Here is a 22,765-nt window from a genome sequence, read left to right on the forward strand (position 1 = left end):
AATAATAATGATAATAATGTTAATAATAACAATAACATAATAATGAACATAAAGTAAAATAATCTGAAGAATGATAATGATAGGAACAATCTGAAAAATTGAACAGTGACAAGATTTTATCTAAATCTTATCATAAAATTGATATTTTGTATATTAACTTTATGAAAAAGTAAAATTGTGTTGATCCTTTAATGGATGCAAAAAATTGGAAAATCCAACTTTATAAGTTAAATCACGGCTAAGCGGCTCCATGCATCCACTATAGGGCTTTTTACACTTGTGTTTCTTAACCCCGGACTTTCTCTGACCCAGGACTATCGTTAGTCCCGTACCAATTTTTTCAGCTTTTTACACTCGCCAATTAGTCCCGTACTATCTCTTGTCCGGGGCTAAGGAGAAAACTGACCTTTTTACACTCGTCTTTCTTAGCCCCGGACTTTCCAAACCACATGAATATTCATAATTACGCTGTGTACTGTACACGTACACGCACGCACCGGCAGCACTTGATTACCTCGTTTCTGATTGGTCAGTGAGGGTCGCACTTCGTCTCCGTCGCTTAGCCCAGGATTATTTTTTTCGTTCTGTTTACACTCACTTGCTTGGCACCGCAATTGCGGTGCTAGCACCGCAATTGCGGTGCTAACCCCTGCTATTTTGCAGGGCCAGATAGTACCGTACTATCGGTGGGCTAGCCCACTTTGGCAAAAACGAGTGTAAACAGAAAGTGGGCTAAGGATAGTCCCGTACTATCGGTGGGGCTAAGGCCCCCCCCCTTAGCCCCACCGATAGTCCGGGGCTAAGCAAAAATTTACAAGTGTAAAAAGCCCTTCTGACCTCTCGTCTTGTTATAGTCGTCTACTATCTTATTTAGTTTGTCTTTATCTTCACTCCACATGATAAGTTTTTTCCCCGGCCCTCACATACACACAAACACACACACACACGCACTCACACACACACACACACACACACACACACACACACACACACACAAGCACTCTCTCTCTCTCTCTTTCTCTCTCCCTCTCTGTCTCTCTTTTTCTCCTCTCTCCGGCATGACAGCGACTTTTAATAGTAGGGATTTGTTCAGGGTGTCTGTTTCGGGTTAGTTAGGTTATAGTTATAGGTCTCCATGTCTTAGTTTCTTTTGTTTCCACTTTTTATGTATATCAGTCTATCAAACATTATCATTTTGTGTATTACGTGAGGGGGGAATGCACCTTATACAAGCACTGCTTTTTAGCATTCTTTCACATTTCCAGCATTTCCGTATACTTGTAAACTTATCCTTTATTTTGTATTATGATGAAATTTATGTTTTTAATTTCTGTAAAATATTTATATGTTTCTGTTGGAAATGGAAAATGAATGAATGATAATAATGTACGTATCAGGGCAATAACCCACCGAGGGCAATTTTACCCCCGGCTAAATATTGGTTAGTGATAAGGTTAGAGCAAAGATTAGGGTTAGGGTTAGGATTAGGTTCAACATTAGGATTAAGGGTTAGGGTCGAGGAAGGGTCTGGGGTAATTGCCCAGGGGGTAATTGCCCTAAACCCATAATAATGATAATAATAATAATAATAATAATAATAATAATAATAATAATAATAATAATAATAATAATGATAATAATAACAATAATAATAATAATAATAATAATAATAATAATAATAATAATAATAATAATAATGATGATAATAATAACAATGTCTTATTTATCCAGGGTTGACTCTTCAGCGTGGTCATTGCTCTACCAGAGGCCCTTGCCATTATTATTACCGTAGCGTTGCCAGGTACCCATCTATACTTCTAACGATGTCGTGAGGAGATAACTATTTAACTTTTGTTTCTGCTTTACGTCCTGCTGGCCTATAATACATCACAGTGGCACAGTCGGCCCTCTTACACCAGGTGTCTCCAAATGGTAATGGTTTATTTAAAAATTCATTTGCAGCCATGGAGATGGCTGAATTGCAGAATATTTTGTACAGTATCATATTTCATTTTATATATAATAACATACATAATCATACAATCATTCTTCGATTAAAATGTAAAACTACACAAATTATATATATATATATATATATATATATATATATATATATATATATATATAAGGGACACCTGATGATCAAGATATCAAGAAATTAATCAAATACACTTGTACATATACACATTGAAAGAGCTGCAATAAAAATTAAATAAAATCTTCATGCTCAATCAAATGTATACACAAAGATTATATCACATATACTCAAATCATTATACTTCTCCAACAACTTTCAAATTTTGTTTATACATGTACTGAAAAAAAAAAATAGGGTGGGCAGTAATAACATAAGAGATATTAAACACTTGTGTATGGAGACGGAGAGAGATGAGATTCTCCAAAAATCCAAAATGAGATCTCCAAAATGAGATTCAAATCGAAGAGGGCGTCTGGATATAGATTTTCTTCAGACTCTCCTCAGTCAATACAACGTTACATGTTGTACACCTTCCGTCGATATTCCTTCTTCTTTTAATACCGTGTCTTTTCTTTAAAACAGATCTCTTCGGTGCCGATTATGGATCGGTTTAATTCTTGGAGTAAAACATGAGATGACCTTCTACTGCAGGAGATGTCAACAGAAAAAGAAAATAGATGAAAGGATATATTCTTTATTGGCAGGCTGTTTATAGTCTCCGACAAAGATTTTTCGTATCATACCAAAACAGACTCTTTGACAGGCATCCAAGCATGCAGAAGAAAATAGTTGGCAAACCTATTCTGAATTGACTCCAACAAGAAGAAGCTGGTAGAAAGAATACGATGCATGGTGGCGTGATCGATCGGCTTTTGAATCTAATCGATGGCAGCGTAACTAAGAGCACCGCGTCTAAGCTGGCGTTACATAATGTCATTCGAGTTTGGATGTTTCTTTGTTTAGTTCTTAAACGTGCCATTTTTTTTTTCTTTTTCTTCTTCTCCTCCTGCAGAACGAATGTAAAGAGGAAGCAGGACTGTTAGTTAGATTGATTTGTGTAGGTTTCGGAATAGGAGCAGGAAAATGGCGCTCCTCCCAAAATGTGTTCAGTACAGCCCTCGAACAACATTCCAGGAATAGTAGGAGAAAGTCAGGATAGAACATAACAGACTCATGTCACGGTATTTTAAAATGACATTACATAATGATATTTGAATGTACGTTTACATAATTGAATAATTCACTTTAAAAATATTGATAAAAAATCAAAATTAGGTATCTGAAAAAAAAATATCTGCAACAATTGACTTCAAAAGATACATTTCTATCTCAGTTATACAATTTTCTTTCATTCTTGATATTATTCTCTTTTCCCTCTTCGTCTTTTATCACATCTCTCTCTCCACCTCAATCTCTCAGTTTTCCTCTTTCTCTTCTCTCTCCATTTCTTGCTCTTTATCTTATCTCTCTCTGTCCCATCTCCCTCTCCTTGATTTATTCTCTGACTTCATTTCGTCTCATTTCCATACTATATTAAATCATCTTCTCATTTCAAAAGAAAGCAACTCATATAATCTTAAAAGAATCCAACATCGTGTATGAATGATAAGCCAGACCTCACATTCTTGATGTTGTTTTTTATTTTTATTTTCATTATGTCAACAGAGTCTGAATGTTCCATGAGGGTTCTTAGTATGGCCTTGCTTCGCGAACGAAGATATAAGGAAGTCCACATTTGCTGCAGGCTCGAAAGTGACTGATGAGTCCGATGCGGGACAGGCAGGCACGGTTGCAGCAGTTGCACGGGAAAGTCGGTTGGTTGGTGTTGATGTTGGGTTTTTCCTCTGTTGTCTTTTTCTGTTGAGTCGGGCCCTTCGATCATCCTCGAAGGCGGCTGTTGCTCGTCGAACATCAAGGCGCCAAGATGTGCGATCAGAGGGGATAGCAGCCCATCGTCGGTGATCGATGTTGCAGGTGCTCAAGGTTTTATTCAAGCAGTCCTTGTATCTCTTCCTGGGTCCACCTCTGTCTCGGTGTCCAGAAGAGAGCTCACCGTACAGCATGACCTTCGGAAGGTGATGGTCTTCCATTCTCGAGACATGATCAGCCCAGCGCAGTTGAGTTTTCATCAGTGTAGATTCTATGCTAGTAGTCTCTGCCAGCTCAAGAACTTTGATGTTGGTGACAAAGTCATTCCAGTGGATGTTTAGGATGAAGCGGAGACATCGCTGGTGGAAGCGCTCAAGAAGGCGTAGTGTGATGCCGGTAGAGGGCCCATGACTCGGATCCGTACAGGAGAGTTGGTAAGACAACGGCTCTGTACACGCTGATCTTTGTCTGCTTTTTCAGGTGGTTGTTTTTCCAGACTCTGTCGTGCAGTCGGTTACAGCTCGTTATTCCGAAGGTTCATTGCTCCGAATTTCATTTTCGGATTAACCAATCTTCGGAGTAACGAACCTTCGGAACAACGCCACAAATTTTCGGATTAACGAACCCTTTTTTATTTTCGGATTAACGAACCCTTTTTTATTTTCGGATTAACGAACCTCTAGGTATAGGGAATTTGCGTGTTTCGGATTAACGACCCTTCGGAATAACGAACCTTCGGAATAGCGAACCTTCGGAATAACGAACAGCACCCGTGCAGTCTACCAAAGGCGCTGCTTGCCTTAGCAAGTCTGTTGTCAATTTCTTTGTCGACTCTTGCGTTTGATGTGATGGTGCTGCCGAGGTAAGTAAATTGATCAACTGTTTTGAGTTCTGTTTGCCTTATGGTGATGTGGGGGGACTGGTAATCCTGTCGAGGAGTCGGCTGATGAAGAACCTCGGTTTTCTTCAGGCTTACTTCAAGGCCAAATGCTTTAGCAGTAGGTCCTAACTGCGAAGCAGGACCTTAAGCGCTGGAGAACAGACTCTGAATGAGCAACAAGAGCGGCATCATCTGCGAATAGTAGCTCACTGACGAGTAGCTCATGCGTCTTGGTGTGAGCTTGCAGACGTCTCAGATTGAATAGACTGCCATCTGTGCGGTACCGGATGTAAACAGCATCTTCATTATTGAACTCTTCCATGGCTTGTTTGAGCATCATACTGAAGAAGATGGTAAACAGGGTCGGTGCAAGAACACAGCCTTGCTTTACACCGTTGTCAATTGGGAAGGGTTCGGAGAAATCACTGTTATACCTAACCCGGCCTTGCTGGTTTTCATGCAGTTGGATGATCATATATTGAGGAACTTCGGGGGACAACCAAGGCGCTCAAGAATTTGCCAGAGTCCTTTCCTACTCACTGTGTCAAAGGCTTTGGTTAGGTCATCAAAGGTAATGTAAAGTCCCTTGTTTTGTTCCTTGCACTTTTCCTGGAGCTGTCTGAGGGTAAAGACCATGTCAACAGTTCCTCTGTTTGCGCGAAAACCACACTGAGATTCTGGGAGAACACTTTCTGCGACACTAGGCGTTAGTCTATTGAGAAGAATTCGAGCAAGGATTTTGCCCGCAATGGAAAGCAGCGTGATACCTCTGTAGTTGGTGCACTCTGATTTCTCTCCTCTGTTTTTGTACAGGGTGATGATAATTGCATCCCGAAGATCTTGAGGTAGTTGGCCTTGGTTCCAGCAAAGCGTGAACAACTCGTGAAGCTTGGTGTGTAGGGCTTTTCCACCAGCCTTCCATACCTCTGGGGGGATTCCATCCACACCTGCTGCTTTGCCGATTTTCATTTGTTCAATCGCTTTAAGTGTCTCCTCGAGGGTAGGGAATTCGTCCAGCTCAGGTTTAAAGAGCTGTTGGGGAATCTGGAGCAGGGCAGATTCTTGTACTATGCGGTTGGCACTGAAGAGCGACTGAAAGTGCTATGACCATCGGGTGAGGATGGAGGCCTTGTCGTTGAGGAGAACTTCGCCGTCTGCGCTACGAAGAGGACTTTGAACTTGGTGTGTTCTTTAATGACATTATGAATGACATAATTATGACGAGAGTATTGATTATAGCATGGACCTGCTACACATGGACTATGAACGGAGGTCTTTCTTTGATCCAATCATCACCACCGCCACCCGAAACGCCACCGATTATGTGCATCTTAATGAGTACATCCAGGTGTCTGTACAATAACGATTGTGTGATCATGTATCGTCACTATAACAAAAGAATCGTTTCCCTCATTTCAGTCTTGTTTCGCTGATGTGCCTTTTTCAGATGGAAATGTCTTTGAATAAATACAGATGATGAGGAGCAGCAAAGCCTGAGAATATGACAAATTTTGTGTCTAAAGATTGGTAATTGCTGATTCACACATTTTCGCACGCGCATATCAGACCTTGCATGCCTAATGGCAAGATATACCTGTTCTCTACCATTACCGTCCCTTTTTGCTCTGGAATAAGCTGCGGAAAAGTGTTGAGATCACAAATGACAATCATTCTGCCAAAATGTTAGCTTTCTTTTAAAAACTGCCTGCTTATCCAAAGCGAAATTGTTTGAGGCACGATTTCCTAACATACACCACAAATGCACATTCACTTTACTTGATTTTTGTGAGTTATTTTCTTTTGCGCATATAGTTTTATATTTCTCGAATCTCCGTATTGTTCTTCTCCCGGCTTGCCGGCGGTGACGATGATGGGATCAAAGCAGTGAAGCATGTTAAAAATGTCTTTGTGGCGCTTTTGAGATGTACTGGTGCATGAATTAATTCACGATACGATGAATGCCCTCGCATATTAGGTCCATGATTATAGGCACAGCCTGTTTTTATTATTACAATGTATCATTATTATTAGTAGTAGTATTCCATTATATTCATTCATTTATTATTTATTCATTTGGCATTTCAGCATAAAATACAAACAGAAAATCATATTACATGATATAAAGTATGTGGTGATTCTAGGTCCATATCGCTGATTGCTAGGGGAGGAAAAGGCAAACATAATCACCGAGGCTCGAGGCCGCCTTTCCGACCAGTGCATGCACCCAGAATCAGCTAAATCAATGTAACACAGACAATAAACAAACAATAACAAATACTATATACATATATAAAAATATGCACTGAATTCGAATACAAATAAATACAAATGAAACTAGAACTATCACTGAATGTGACCGATACCTCACCCAAACCTGAGGGTGTTAGCTCATTCAACAAAAATGGTGATTTAATATGTTCTTTGAAAAAATGTGTTACCACGAAACGCATTGCCCGACTCTGATTAAAGATATGTTCCGCTCATTCAAAATTGATCACGCTTGCCAAAATATTCAATTCAGAGGCCCAAAAACCAATGAAGTGAGCAAAATCCACTAATAATATATTTTTCTTCTAAGAATGCTGTTACCATGGCAACACATTGTCTAAACAGCGACAAAAGACACAGCTTGCACAGCTACATCGGAAAGCAGCTTATTTTTTCTGTTTGTCTAGTGCGAAGCTGTCTGTTTTTATTCGTAACTCTTATAGTCTTATATTCTGATATGATCTGATCTCTTTTATTCTTTTATAGAGATGCTGATTAACACTAACATGTCTGATTACTGAATGTATAACGTTAATCCATTTCACGAGATTTATCTGATGTCCTTCGAACGTATTGACATCGCTTTACAGCAACATTACATCATTTCAACATGATGAAGACAAAGGCAGCAAATATCACATGTTTATCATTATAACTTAAAGCAAAGTATTGTTTAGATCGCTTGTGTTTGCGTGAATATGCTTTTCGACTCTGTCTTGCTGGCAATTTTTAAAATTCTAACCGAAGACTAACCAAAGTTCTGATTTGATCAATGAATCTTGATTTGGCAGTCACTGTTACCTCCTCATGGCACAGTGACACAGAGAAACTAGGCGCTCCCCCCCCCCCCCTCTCTCTCTCTCTCTCTCTCTCTCTGTCATAGTCCGCTTGAAAATGTTGTCACGTAGTCCACGTGCAAACACCGTCTGTGGGGGACTTTCCAGAGCTCCAGGGTAGAATGTTGGGGGGGGGGGGGGGGGGAGGGGTGATTGATGGACGTCTAAATATAGCTTTTAAAAGTGACGTGAAACCGGTTCAAGGAGTAAACTCGCACCTTGACAAAAGTAGACTCGTGTACCTGCTGAGCATAAACATCAGTATAATGTGAGATTTCAAGTAGTTCAGAGGTGTAGGCCTACTTCCTGATATATCTTATGTGTTTATTGCCGTAATTGCTAGGTGTACCATATCAGGAGAGCCATGAGACCTTCACAGTACCATGGTATCCCTCAGAGAGAGTGGAGATGACAGCTTACCTGCTGCTGACCAAAGCAACGTAAGCTTTTCTGGTAACTCCATGAAAATCTACAAGGTCTTGCATACGTCTAATCTTACACACTGCTGCACCTAAAACAAATTTCTTTTCAGGTCTTATTTTTCAAAGCTCCCATGATCGACCCGGATTTCAAGACAGAACGAGAGACATATGAGAGATGGTCCTGATTCTCTAGCCCTCGGGAGGAGACCCGGCATACTTTAGCAGTCTCAATCCTACCTCTATTTCCAGTTCTCTGTCTCCAGGAAAGTATATTCGGTCTATAGATCTAACCAGTAGTCAGTAAGTTTTGTCAACAGAATTGGTATGGTCATATTCCAAACTCTATGTTAAGGGTTGCACGAATCTGAAATATAGCGAATTGGAAGGAAAACGCGATTATATTGAGAAAAAAAAAATAAAACCCTCAACCCCATATCCCTTTTGCACTAGGACCTACTTTCATCTCCCATGCTCATATTAACTTAAATATACTAAAATGAAAATATTGGTGGAAATTTTCTTTTTGTTATCTAAAATGTAGGGTATGAAAAATATAAAGCGAAATCATATCTTCTTTAGTTTTCTCCATCAAATAGGGTATTTTTGCAGCCACACGTGCACATTGGATGAGATGACGATTTGTAAACGAAAATGAAAATAGTAATAAGATTAACTCTACATCGTAATGAAGCCGCTAATATCCTTTCCATTTAGCTCGTATAGTTACTGATTTCATAGGTTGGCGAAATTAGCAACTTCAAGCCCCTTCCGCTAAATAAGGTGATTACTATACCTACAAGCCGACATTAATTAAACAGTACAGCTTTCTTTTGAATTTTATATGAAATACAGAATCTTAATTTCGTTCTCAGAACTTGTGAGATCATAAAATCAGTATCTCATTTACATGCTAGTTTTAACTTATACTGTTTCACGGAAACATCTGAAACTTAAAACTTTCAGAGCTGCCACGTTAAATTCATGTCCTCGCAGTAGTAACTGAAATTTTTACGATTTCTGTTCATTTGACATTGCACTGGATTATGCTTCTTATTTCTTTCACCAAGAGGAAGGTTCCCAAGGTTCTCCTGCCAAAAGGAACAGAAAGAAGATTAAAGGTGAGAGAAGAAACCAACATCCTAAAAAAATTATACATCTTTGATTCGCGTTGCACTCATCACAAAAAAAAAAAAGGCTTGTGATATGTAGGCCTACATGATAGAAAGTCTTAATGGGAGCAGGCTACAGTTATTCTGATGGCAAGTGTGTAGTCGACTATCACAGCATACTGGATCAACTACAGGAGTACACTCTGAGTGTAAAAATAAGAAAGGAAAAAACAGAAACAAACAAAAACCTCCACTAAAGAGAGAGAAAGAAAGGGATGAAATATCTTCTTCTTTTTTTTTAAACTTTAAGATGACAATGCGTGAACAAAACAAACTCAAACAATCAGAATACTCATCAACTCGATGATAATAGTATAAAAACCTCTACACAGAACACACACACACACACACACACACATGGTTATATTAATATAGGGAAAAGTATGCAGAATTGAGCAGAGTCTTATCATCTAGTTGTTTTTCTTTCGAACTATCTTATATGCTACATTTTTCTTTGATAGGATGTCAGTGCGATAGTCACATTTGATTGCGAGAAAACACACCAAACTTCAATCGGTAAACGCAATATTATCTTCCTAGTAATTTTGTCATTTCCCTTTCCTCTCATTGGTCATAACCCTACTTTCTATAATGCAAAGTTTTCAAACCTCTTGGATTTGCATCTTTGACTATCATTGTCTTTTCCTACGAGCAATAAAAGCTATTGTATCAATGTACAGAGAAAAAAAAAATCCTCGAAATACAATGTGCTGCATTTCATCTCTCTCACCAATTTACATCACATAGTGTACCAATACAATTGCATGACAAAACAAACTTCCATTCTCACTTGATACTAGTATTTCGAACGAAAGTCGGAGGCCTTTCAACGGATTCTGAAATGAACTGGCGCCACCGTAGCTATGACAACCCAACGGACGCTCTATCCTGTAGATGTTTCTGATCAGTGGAATATGACGGCACAACGCTTGCAACCTGACAGCCCCACGCAGCGCAGGTTGTCTCGACGGCTAGGTCCCTTGGGCTGGCTGGGGGATGAGGGATCTATTCGTAGGTATTGTTTACCGCGCTTACTGGGGATTGGAAACTATGCAGGGATATCGAATGGTTCGATGGTGAGAGATGGGACGAATGAATTTTGGTAGTATAAGGCATGGAAATTTGGAAGACAAGAAAAAAGAATGATGATGAGTGGGGGAGAGGGATAGGCCGACTGTGAAAGCTTCTGATGGAAAACAAAATCGTTCAGCTGCGTGTAACCTATGATGTCTCAGCACTGTTTAACTTGATAGATTTGGTCTTTTCATTTTCTATGGCATTTCCTTACGTACTTAGTTACATGATTAGTAATACATGTCACATACACATTAACACGTACCTCAGATTCATTATAAATTTGGATAAAAACAAGAAAACATGTGTCACTGCTTCCTGCTGTAATGTCCCCACGACGAAAAACAAGATCGTGATAAAAAAAATTATAATGTTAAAGAGCGAGGAGGGGTCAAGGCAATGTCAACTAGATAATATAAATTCAATCAATCAATCAATCAATCAATCAATCAATCAATCAATCAATCAATCAATCAATCAATCAGTCAATCAGTCGGTCAATCAATTAATTATCAACCAACAATCAATCAATCAACCAACCGTACAACAGGATGTGGTAAATTCCCTCAAGAAGTTACATTCTGAATAAAAATAATGTTTTCAGCATGACTTTTTTTTTCCCAAAAGGTATGAAAGGATGACCAACAGCATGCTTATCCTTTTTATACCATAATGTACCAAGTTTTGATTTCAGTATTTTTCTGATTTTTACACTAATTTCTTTCTGTTACAAATTCGTTTGCAACAATGGAAAGCAGAAAACAAGAAACTCAGTTTCAGGAAAGCAGTGTCCTCGCCATGCACAACTTATGTGCACCCCCCCCCCCCCAAAAAAAAAGAAAGAAAGAAAAGAGGGTAGCGATATACGACTAGGATGCAGCCAAAGATTTGAAGCAGCATCGATAAGGAGTAAACGGCCGCTCATGGGATTAGAGGAAACGAAGAGGGGAAGACTGGGCCGACCCGGGTGAGGAAAAAGTTTGAAAGAGTCGTTTCGTCGGAGTCGATAAACATCAGGACACGACCAACGCGATGAACGCGGGAACTACCATCCGGTAATATTTCATGATTTCTGTCTGCCAAGCACATGCGGGAATCATCAACACGATATAGATTGGATTCAATTTTCTCTTATATTTCAAGACAATTATTTCTTTCTAGTTTACTTTTAATTCAGTTCTTATCTGGAGGGCAGACATCCTACACGTCTCTCATGCCATGGGACTTGCTGATGTCAAAGACATGAACTCAAGCTGCTTTTCTGCGTTATACACAATCACTTGGGTAAAACTAATGATAATGGTTATAAAGCTGTGAAGAGGAAGAGTTTAATTGACGACATAATGAATGGAAGATGACGCAGCACAGATACAATATTCCGGCATAAACTTTGATGATATGACGAACGCGTGTCATTGGCGGAGAAAACCACAAACCTTATTAATACATTTGATCTATATATGAAACCACTATATAATATTATGCACGAATGTGGCGAGTGCATTATTTTGATTACTAATGGTGTTTATAAGTCGTAACTGAATAGATTGAGAATAGTTTTCTAGCCGTCCTGTCATGAAAGGGCTGTCAAAGAGTCTTTATTTAGTGCATATTTTGCAGACACTGAATAGTCGTAGTGTCTTATGTAATACTGTGGTATGTTATTGTCCAATCAAACATTTTTTCAACACGTGCAGATTCCATTTAGGGTCTTGCCATCAGGCTCTCTGAATTCATCATTAGCAATTCCAAATTCTACTTCTTTTCCCTCTCTTCCTCTTTCCCTCAACCCCTCTCTAACTTTCTATGCAGAGTTTGACGGCAGGCACAAAATGGCTTAATAGCTGTACATGTTACTTTTTGTGTCTTACTGATCATATCCTGGTGATAGTTTTAATGCAACAATAGTTTATAGTATATATACCAAAGTAGGCTTTATAATAATGATGGCTCGGTCACAGTAAGTTCATATTAAAGTATAGTTTGTTTGTTTTTCTTCTTCTTCTTCTTCTTTTTCTTCTTCTTTTTTATCACATAAATTGGCAACCTTACATCATCATTCTGGTCTTATCTTCTATCCGTTCTCCGTTTCTTTTTCACAAACACTGATTACTCGGGGCTTACAGCCAAACAAGCTAGCTTTCATGAAGGTCCCGTCATACTTTTCTTTGACCAACCCCATTTCGATTTCGATTTTGACCAGTTATCATTACATGTAATTACTGTGTTATTTTGATTTGATTTGATTTGATTATCACCATGTATATTGTTTGTTTTCTGCACATTGTTCACAAGGTAAAAGAACTTGTCTGGTTTCTGTTGTAATGTTCATAAATGAGAAGTATGAAAATAAAATGAATTGAATTGAATTGATCTTGTCACACATTATCACGTTATGTTTATTTGACGGCCCCTGCAACATGGAACATATCATGAAAGTGAAAATGCAACAATGTATTGTATTTTGTGTCTAAATGATTGATTAATATCGTTTGAACACGTAATCTTCTTTATTTTTTTTGGACTAAAAATTGTATTTTCGTTTGTAATGATTGTATTCTTGAAAAAAAAAAGTTGCAGAAATAAACTGAAATCCAAATTCAAATTGAAACGTCGGTACTATTTCGGTCTGTAGTGGTGCAGTGATTTTTTTAAAGACTTTGTTAGACAGACAATTAAACTGTAGTCCTGGCCTTCAATAACTCACATGGAATAAAGAATAAGAAAGTCAGGGGAGAACGACTACTATAGTAAATGAGAATGGAAAAGTCACGTGTCATAATTGCTTAAACTGTTGGACAGTGATTGAAGTCTTGCTCTCCAAGAGGTCATCCATATAAAAGAAAATACCCACTGTTCTCTTATGTTTGGAACGTTCTTTGAGTTTTGTCAATATTTCTGTTTACTGATAGCACTCCTTTCCTGATCTTTAGGCTTTCAGCAGACTTTTTACCCTTTTCACCAATCACTATGGAAATTTGTTACTCCCTGCATAATGGCACCATGCAGCATGTTATAAGAATGGAGCTACTAACAGAGAATAGTAGCTCCATGTTATAAGAGAGTTGAAGTGACCCTCTAGGTCGATAGATGCTGCTTTACTCTGCCAGTTGCGTTCCTCAGTCTTCAAATTAGAGCGAATCAACTCCTCTTATTTGTATTTTTTCTAATCCTGAAATGCTCTAGAGAAATCATAATTATTATCATTACATTGCAGATAAACCAAAACGATGTGTAATTTTAATTTAGGAACATATAGGTAAGGTGTGAATAGATCCGTCTAGCTCATCATAGATAGGAACATATGTATAATAATTTAAACCTGTCTGACTGAATCCAGTTTTTGACTTCTTTCTGCAATGCCAGAAAATGGGAACAACACGGAAAAGTGTAGAATGATAATAAATATTAGTATGTATTTATGTGTGTTATGATCATGTGTTTGTGTATGTTCTGTGTCTGTCGGTCTGTGCTCAGCTTCGTTATTGCAAGTACGTGATATATCGACGGGTTGTGATCGATTCGTCGGAATAGACATTCCTCTAAAACAACAAACGGAGATATTTTCGCGCCTGTTTATCGCTGTGTTCTCTGTCATAAATCACAATATTCGTCTTTGTCGTCGAATGGTGACTGGCACACAAACAGTCCTCCAGACACGAACACCCCAGTGTGTCGTACCATGGTCGTCTCAGGGAGGTGAGTATCACCTCTCTGGTCGTACTAACCCTTGTCTCCTCTCGCTCCCTCTCGACGGCATCATAATACATCATACGTTTCTACGTCTCCTTATAGTATAGTGGAAACTTTGATCTCTTCTTTTCTTCTTCATTAATCATCAATGATTCCCCATTGCAATTCTTTTTTTTTAATCAAACTGATATTGGAAGGTACGTCTATAACTGACGGATAGTTATTCTGAAATATTCTCATCATACGATTGAACGCATACCGCCCACATGTTTGAAAAAGAGCAGAAGACAAAGTCTCTATAAAGGGATTTCTTTCTACCATGAATGATGTCTGATTTATGATAAGCCTATTAAATTTGACTCGAATTTATTGTTCTTTTGCAGTGAATGATTCATTAGTTTCCTAATCCAGTATAAGTAACTAAAACTAGAATGAATCGCATTGAATGAATACTAATAACTTTGGAAAAGTGAAAATCATGATAAATTGATCACTGGGAACGTTGCTCGAGAAGTGTGTCACTGTGAAAATACACGTAAACGTTCCTTTACGAACTTATGGAAACAACATATTTTGTTGGACTCTCATAAAGGGGAAATAGGATGTCCCACTCCCCCCCCCCCCCTCACAAAAAAAAAAAAAAAAATCACGTATATACGTAGGCTAACGCCGTACGAGATCGTATTAAAGTTGTTGTGGTTGGTATAAATTCCTGGAGAGCAACATGAAAAGACCTCTTTATACATTTTGAACTTCAAACGTCAATACATAAAGGTTGACATTTTCATGCTCTTTATAGATTTGGCCATAAATATGTTGGCAGCTGAAGTCACATGCCATAAAACGAACTCGAGTCTCCATGCATGCCTGGGGTCCCGTAATTTTCATCCCGCCCTCAATGTCCCAGATTTGAGGTAGGAAAAAAAAAAAAACAAATAAGGAAAACAAAAGACAAAGCCCACTAAAGGGTGGCACTTTGCCAATGCGTTGCCTAGCAATGTGAGAACATAACTGCGTGATAGTATGGAAACGAGCCCCTTTCATTTCTTGCGTTAAAGGACATAGTACAATGCTAATACATGTTGACTTGTGTTGATTTATATACTCTCGTCATCATTAATGTCGCCAAAATTATGTACCATAATAGTTTGTGATAATGTTTCTATTTTTCTTGAGATTGCTTGGATCTGGCCGAAAAACAAACAAACTTCCAAAGCATCAACAATGCTGAACGACATCGTCTGTTGATCCACATGGTTGAACTACAAGTTGTACAATACTATCAAGATTTAACAAACACATGACTCAGCATCATGTTTTCATATCCAGTGATGTATTTTATCGATTATATGGCAACATGTAAGTTATGCTCAGTTTATGCTTGGTTTGTTGTGGGAGGACGGGGGGGGGGGTGGAGTACCCAAGTTATTTGAAGAAAAATAGGAGAAAAATTATCATAAAATAAATGACAGATATTGTCCACAAGAAATGAGTGATTACCATGCAGGGTGTTCCAGTGTTACAAATCAACACTTATGTAAGTGTATCCAATTCATCGTGTATACTGTATATTTTTCGCGAAAGCTGGATGGAAATTTATTCATCATTGTGGCTTATGCATGGATTTCCGGTTACAGTTCGTCATTCCAAAGGTTCGTTAATCCGGAAAAAAAAAAATAATTGTTATTCCGAAGGTTCGGTAGTACGCATTTTTTTTTCTTTTTTTTTTTGTTTGCTCGTGTTTTTTTTCCGTTTTAAAGAACCTTTGGAATAACGAACTTAATTTCATTTTTCTCACTCACAAACCTTTGAAATAACTCGAAAAACGAACCCTATTTCATTTTCGGATTATGGAATTGTATACTGAATTTGTGTGTTTCAGAATAGCGAGCATTCTGACTAACGAACCTTATTTCATTTTCGGAATACAAATATCACCCTGATTCCCCACACGTATGCAGGGCCGGCGCACTGTTTTCAAAAGTGTGGGAGCCCACTTCCGGGTTTCATGAGCTAACCAGCAAAAAAAAAAAAGGTCCTCAGCTCATCTCTCCCCGTCCACTTCCGGGTTTCTTCAGGTAACAAGCAAAAAAAAAAAAAGAAAGAAGGTCCTCAGCTCATCTCTACCCGTCCACTTCCGGGTTTCTTCAGCTGACAAGCAAAAAAAAAAAAAAAAAAAAAAAAGGTCCTCAGCTCATTCTCTCCCCTCCCATTGCAGTGCCTCTTACGTACTTTTCCGGGTTGAAAACGTGTGGGGGCCCTACTGGCTGCGCCGCCCCTGGTATGTACCCTATTGGTAGCATTGGGTCCACGCGTTAATTGGATGGAAATGATTTACGTGTACTGATGAATCGTACTTTTATAGCAAGTAGAACATTTTATATGAATATAACAAGACACCCTCGAAATTAGAATACAAAAAGACGCATAATTATTTGGGTTATCACCACCAGCTTAACAAATTTCAAATTTCAAATGATAAAGCATTGTCAACATAGGCTCCTACCTATAATTTCCTTTACACACATGAGCGTATCTGCATCTATGATACCCTTCATTTTGAAAATACCTGTGTTGATGCTAGGTATTACACAAGAACACCTATTTCAGCCAGTAACGTTAGAAATTTGGGGGTTATCACGGCCAAACATCTCTTAGTGTCGGATCGTATTACCAAGACCTGCCAATCTGCAACCATAATACAGTGTATAGCCATAATGAAAATTGGTCAAATTCACTAGTAGGACCTATTAGGACAGGAATATCTATGGAAACTCTTGTTCATGCGTTGATCATGTCCTATATTGATTATTGTCATGCTTCTTTATACGACTATCCCAAAAGAGGAAATATTTTTTTAGAAACTTCACTATATCTTGTAGTTACATTTAGTTGAGAATTAAGAATGTGTTTTTAGACAATGAATAAACTTTCATCACAGAACTGCGCTCCTCCTCACAAAACCTCACTATTTATGATCTGATGTGCAATCTGTTAAAGCCCCAAAGTAGGGCATAAGAGTCTTCCCAGCTTGTACAGCTGTATTCTGTTTGTGAGTTCAGCAGGGAGATTGAATTGTGTGTGTGTGTGTGTGTGTGTGTGTGTGTGTGTGTGTGTGTGTGTGTGTGTGTGTGCTTTTCATGCCCATCAGAAGTAGACCTCATCTCCTTTTGCATGTGCAGTCAAGAAAACAACAGCAAATAAAATTCCTTACGAAATATATATTAGTTGCGGATACCTCTCCACGTTTCACCACTGTTTTACACCTGGGTATGAATCTATGGTTTGTCTGGTGTCGCTCCAGCTTTCTCCACTTCGTTGTCTCATTGGGCCATGGGAGTGAATGTTGAACTTTGACACTCAGTCTCAACTTTTCGCCCCCACGACATGACCCGCCTTCCAACCTGACTTCTCCCAAGCAACACCAGAAGGGGTCATTGTCAGGGAGGGCATCGGACGAGAGATTGTTGGAGAGGAGAGGGTTAAGGGCATCAGTCTATTGACCTCAGTGTATACCTCAACACTTCGGCAAAATCTATTTTTCCTTTGAAATGAAGAATACAATTTTTGCGATTTCGGTTATCTCACAGCTGTGTGACATTCAGATTGATATCTTGTGGATAACAAGATGGGTTTTTGTTAGCCGATCATCGATGGATTGCTTCCCTTCTGAACGGATGATTAGATTTGCGAAGGATTCCGTATTTTTTTTTTCTCTCTCTCTCGTTGATTTGTTAAAACTACTATATCAACAATGTTTGTATGATACCTTTTGGCGTCAGTTTATAAATTCCAAAGTAACAAACATCAAAATGAAAAAATATTTTATCATTCCAACCAATCATGGTGAACTGATCTTATACGAGGTAGGCCTAGTTAAACAGAGGGTGACACGACATTTGCTCCAGAGACATGCGAAAATTGCTCCCGGAGCAATTAACGCAGGAGCAAATGCAGTGTCACCCTACCGGTCTTATTCTCCAAGGACTTACAGGGTTAGGGTTTGATACGGCATATGTTTAGTTTGATGTGAGGATTAGGATTAGGGTAAGGGTTATGTTTGTGGGCAGAATTTATATTTGGCTTAGCGTGTAGATATTTCATGGGAGGAATCGTTGCAGGTCTGGAACAAAATGTCATGGAACCCCGGAATGGTGTCACTAGACAAGACAAGTTTGAATGATAGAGGGCGCTCTGACCAGATCATTGGCAGAGCCCTCAGAGTTCCCTCAACCCAGAGAGCTCTGAATTCATTTTTACCGATCATTTACCACATGTAGTAGTACATGTATACTGTTGTATTCTTGGGCGCTTACGTGACGAATTCGTGAAAATTCTCCTGTATCCACTGAGAAAACAAGGATCTTAATATGATCATTTGTATTTTTGGGTGCATTCCGTTTCTTCCCTCATTTCCTGTATCCAATGTACCTTCCACGTACCATGCATCTTTGTTTCAAATATAGCTCTGCAGTAAGGAACTTTTGACATAATGTGCCTTTAATAGCCTACTTATGTCACAAGTTCCATGAAATGAAACCACATCTATAGTGTCGAGTACTAGTAAGTTATAGATGTGCATTTTGTTAAAAATTGTATAAAAAGTGTCTCGGTAAGCAACCACACACATAGTGTACTTGTGTTATAGTTGTGCCCACATGATTACACTCATTAAATGAGACCTAACCTACATGTCGACTGAGTGAATAGAGCAACCGGATACATCAGCAGAACACATCACTAAAAGTTTGAGGAAATAGGCAATCTGTTCACAAGTTACGCATTTTTTAATTCTTTTGTACAGTCATTGCTGGATAAGAAGACTGATACAGTTAGTGGCGTCTTATTATGAACAGTGATATAAAAAAATAATATGATATAAAAGAAAAATATCAATTTCATCTTTATAGCATAATGAAAGAACACTTCATTGACCACTTTCAGAGAGAAGGGGAATAATATCATTCTTAACATGTCAGTTACAAGTTGAGGGAGTATGTTACATTAAAAACTAGAAATGTCGCTTTGGCGACTGGTATGCCTCCGCCATAATGCATGATTTTCCCAATAGGTCTAGATAGTACATGTGGACAATGTGTGATTACATTTTCACAAAATTGGCAAAATATTGAAATGACAAGTTTGTCACAAATGTGTTGAATGTTCACCTTCCTTGACCTAGGTTTAATTGGATGAATAGGATAGCATGTATCTAGGGATTTAAGGACTTTAACTTGACTTTGACTCATTCATACATTTAGGCATTGAGTAATTTTCAAGGTACAGGTGTGGAGAAAAAGTGCAATTTCTGAATTGAATAGTAAATTGTTACCATTTTCATCTGGCCCTTGACCCTAAAATTCATAAGATAATCACTTTCAGGTAGAACATGCATTATATGTACTAAGTTTCAAGATAACTTGAGCCACTTCCGAGATATGGAGGAAAAAGTTAGTTCAGCACTTTCACTTGATCGTTGACCTTTTGACCTTTGAGGCAAACAAAGAAGAAAAAAAAAACTTTCCAGAGAATTTCTATTAGGTTACACATGTATGCATACACCAAGTGTAAAAAAAAATAACCCTGCTGGCATTGCATGATAGGAGGGAAATAGTAAAATTTTGAAGTGTTGCACTTGACCTTTGACCCCTGACCTTTGACCCCATGAACCCTACATTTTCTAGATAATCACTTCCAGTCAGTATATGTATATACTATGTTCCATGAAGATACCTTGAACAATTTTCCAAGGTATGGAGAAAAAAAAAGAAGTTTTAATATTTTTACTTGACCTTTTGACCTTTGATCTTTGACCTCATGACCCAAACTTTCACCAGAGAATCTTAATTGGGTAATACATGTATACACTAAGTTTCAAGAAAATATCTTCAGGCATTCAATAGATATGGTGGAAATAGGAAATTTTATGTATTTGACCCTGACCTTTTGACCTTTGACCTCATGACCCAAACTTTCACCAGAGAATCTTAATTTGGTAATACATGTATACACTAAGTTTCAAGAAAATATCTTCAGGCATTCAATAGATATGGTGGAGATAGTGAAATTTTATGTATTTGACCTTGACCTTTGACCTTGAGCATGTGCACCCAAAAGTTGATAGGCACAACTTCACCCCCTAATACACATACATGCCAAGTTTCATTAGGATACCTTAACAGGTTTTGATAGTTACCTTGTCCACAAATTCATTACGGACGGACGGAAGGACGGACGGACGGACAACCCGAAAACATAATGCCTTGCAACTGATTGACAAATTGCCCTACATCGACGTAAATAGGCACTGAATTGATCAGTGTCTTAGTAGTAGCCATGATAAAAATCATGGGCGTACATACTCGAGCAGGATTCGAACCTACGACCTCCTGATCACCGGACAGGCGTCATCTCCACTAGACCACCGAGCTTTCGCCCGACAGCAAGTGTTGGTTCTAATCCTTATAGCATGCAGCGGGTACTGCTTTGTTATTCAAATTTATGAAATTCTTCCGTCGAGATGTTTTCATTGCAACTGATTGACAAATTGCCCTACATCGACGTAAATAGGCACTGAATTGATCAGTGTCTTAGTAGTAGCCATGATAAAAATCATGGGCGTACATACTCGAGCAGGATTCGAACCTACGACCTCCTGATCACCGGACAGGCGTCATCTCCACTAGACCACCGAGCTTTCGCCCGACAGCAAGTGTTGGTTCTAATCCTTATAGCATGCAGCGGGTACTGCTTTGTTATTCAAATTTATGAAATTCTTCCGTCGAGATGTTTTCATTGCAACTGATTGACAAATTGCCCTACATCGACGTAAATAGGCACTGAATTGATCAGTGTCTTAGTAGTAGCCATGATAAAAATCATGGGCGTACATACTCGAGCAGGATTCGAACCTACGACCTCCTGATCACCGGACAGGCGTCATCTCCACTAGACCACCGAGCTTTCGCCCGACAGCAAGTGTTGGTTCTAATCCTTATAGCATGCAGCGGGTACTGCTTTGTTATTCAAATTTATGAAATTCTTCCGTCGAGATGTTTTCATTGCAACTGATTGACTGTCCGGTGATCAGGAGGTCGTAGGTTCGAATCCTGCTCGAGTATGTACACCCATGATTTCCTTTCCATCTTAAAAGTACTACAGTTGAACCTCTCGTATCCGGACAAGTTGGGACCGGGGCTCATCCGGATAAGGGATTTGGCCGGATACGGGAGACTCAATGCTTTATACATGTACATATACATACACATGTACTGATGTAGCCCATTGTAGTACCACATGTAGTAATATGTATACTGCAACCTTTTCATTGTTACACTCGGTAACAGACCCCAAAATAGAGGTTCGTGTTTGCAAGAATGAAATCATTTTCTTTTATAAATTCTTGGAATGATTTACCTAAATAATTATTAAGAAATGTATCAAGTAGATCTTGAAAATAAACCGTACTCGGCAAAGTCGACTGTAGGTCGCCATTGTTAGATTGAGTTGGGAATCCCCCTTTCCTCCCGTAATTATTTTTAAAAAAAAATCACGGCGAGATTGCGTCCGTATAATAGAGAGATCCGGATAAAGGGAGGCCGGATAAGAGAGGTTCAACTGTAGTAAGTTCATAACAAATTTGTACAAAGGTTGGTTATATATAAACTGTATTATACTAAGTTGAGATACAGTCTCATCTAATTAGTATTTCTGCTGTTATTCAATGGTTACATATTCAGAATGGGCTTCTAAAACACAATTTTTGTACAAATGACTGTTTTCTGCAGGTACCTGAAACAAAAATCAGCAGAAACCACACCCAAAATGAAAGTCAGGTAAGATTTTTTTTTTTTTCCCCAGAAGTCTGCCAGGTAGAGCAATCAATGTCTCTTTTTCATCTCTTTTCCCCTTTTTTCTTTCCCAAATGCAAGTCGATGTGAGAGAAGGAAAAGCACATGATCTCGCTCGAGTCTACTGCATACTTGACAAGAAAATTGAGGATTTGTGAGATGCTCCACTCTTATTGAAAGGAGCCATTCTCTGAAGAAATTGATGAAAAGTGGCTATACTTATATAGCTGTGTGCACCATTTTAACTCATGGTTACATTATACATCATATCTTGATTTTATATCCATGTGTGTGGTGTGTATTTCTTGTGGCTTGTGCTGTAACGTGATGAAAACCTACATCGCTGACCTAACTGCTATAAACAGTCAATAAACAGTGCAATTTAACATTTCAAAAAGGAACACTGTACATGTATGTATTCCCTCCTTCCTCCATTCACTTTAACTCTGCCATTAGTAAAAACAATTCCGACAATTGGTTATGATGAAAATAATTCACAAAAAGCCGACTTCACATATTAATCAAATCATCACTCAAAAGATTAATCAAAAGATGACTTTTGGTTACATAATAAATTGTGTTCTTCATGGCTTTTTACTATGTACAGTACTGTACACACATATTAACTTTGACTTGTCTGCAGTGAACACAGACAAAAAATGCCAATAACCATTTACATATCAAATCTATTGAAGTGACATGGAGAAGAGAAAAATAAAGAGAGAA

This window comes from Diadema setosum, chromosome 16 (assembly GCF_964275005.1).
Source record: "Diadema setosum chromosome 16, eeDiaSeto1, whole genome shotgun sequence".
Classification (NCBI taxonomy): domain Eukaryota; kingdom Metazoa; phylum Echinodermata; class Echinoidea; order Diadematoida; family Diadematidae; genus Diadema; species Diadema setosum.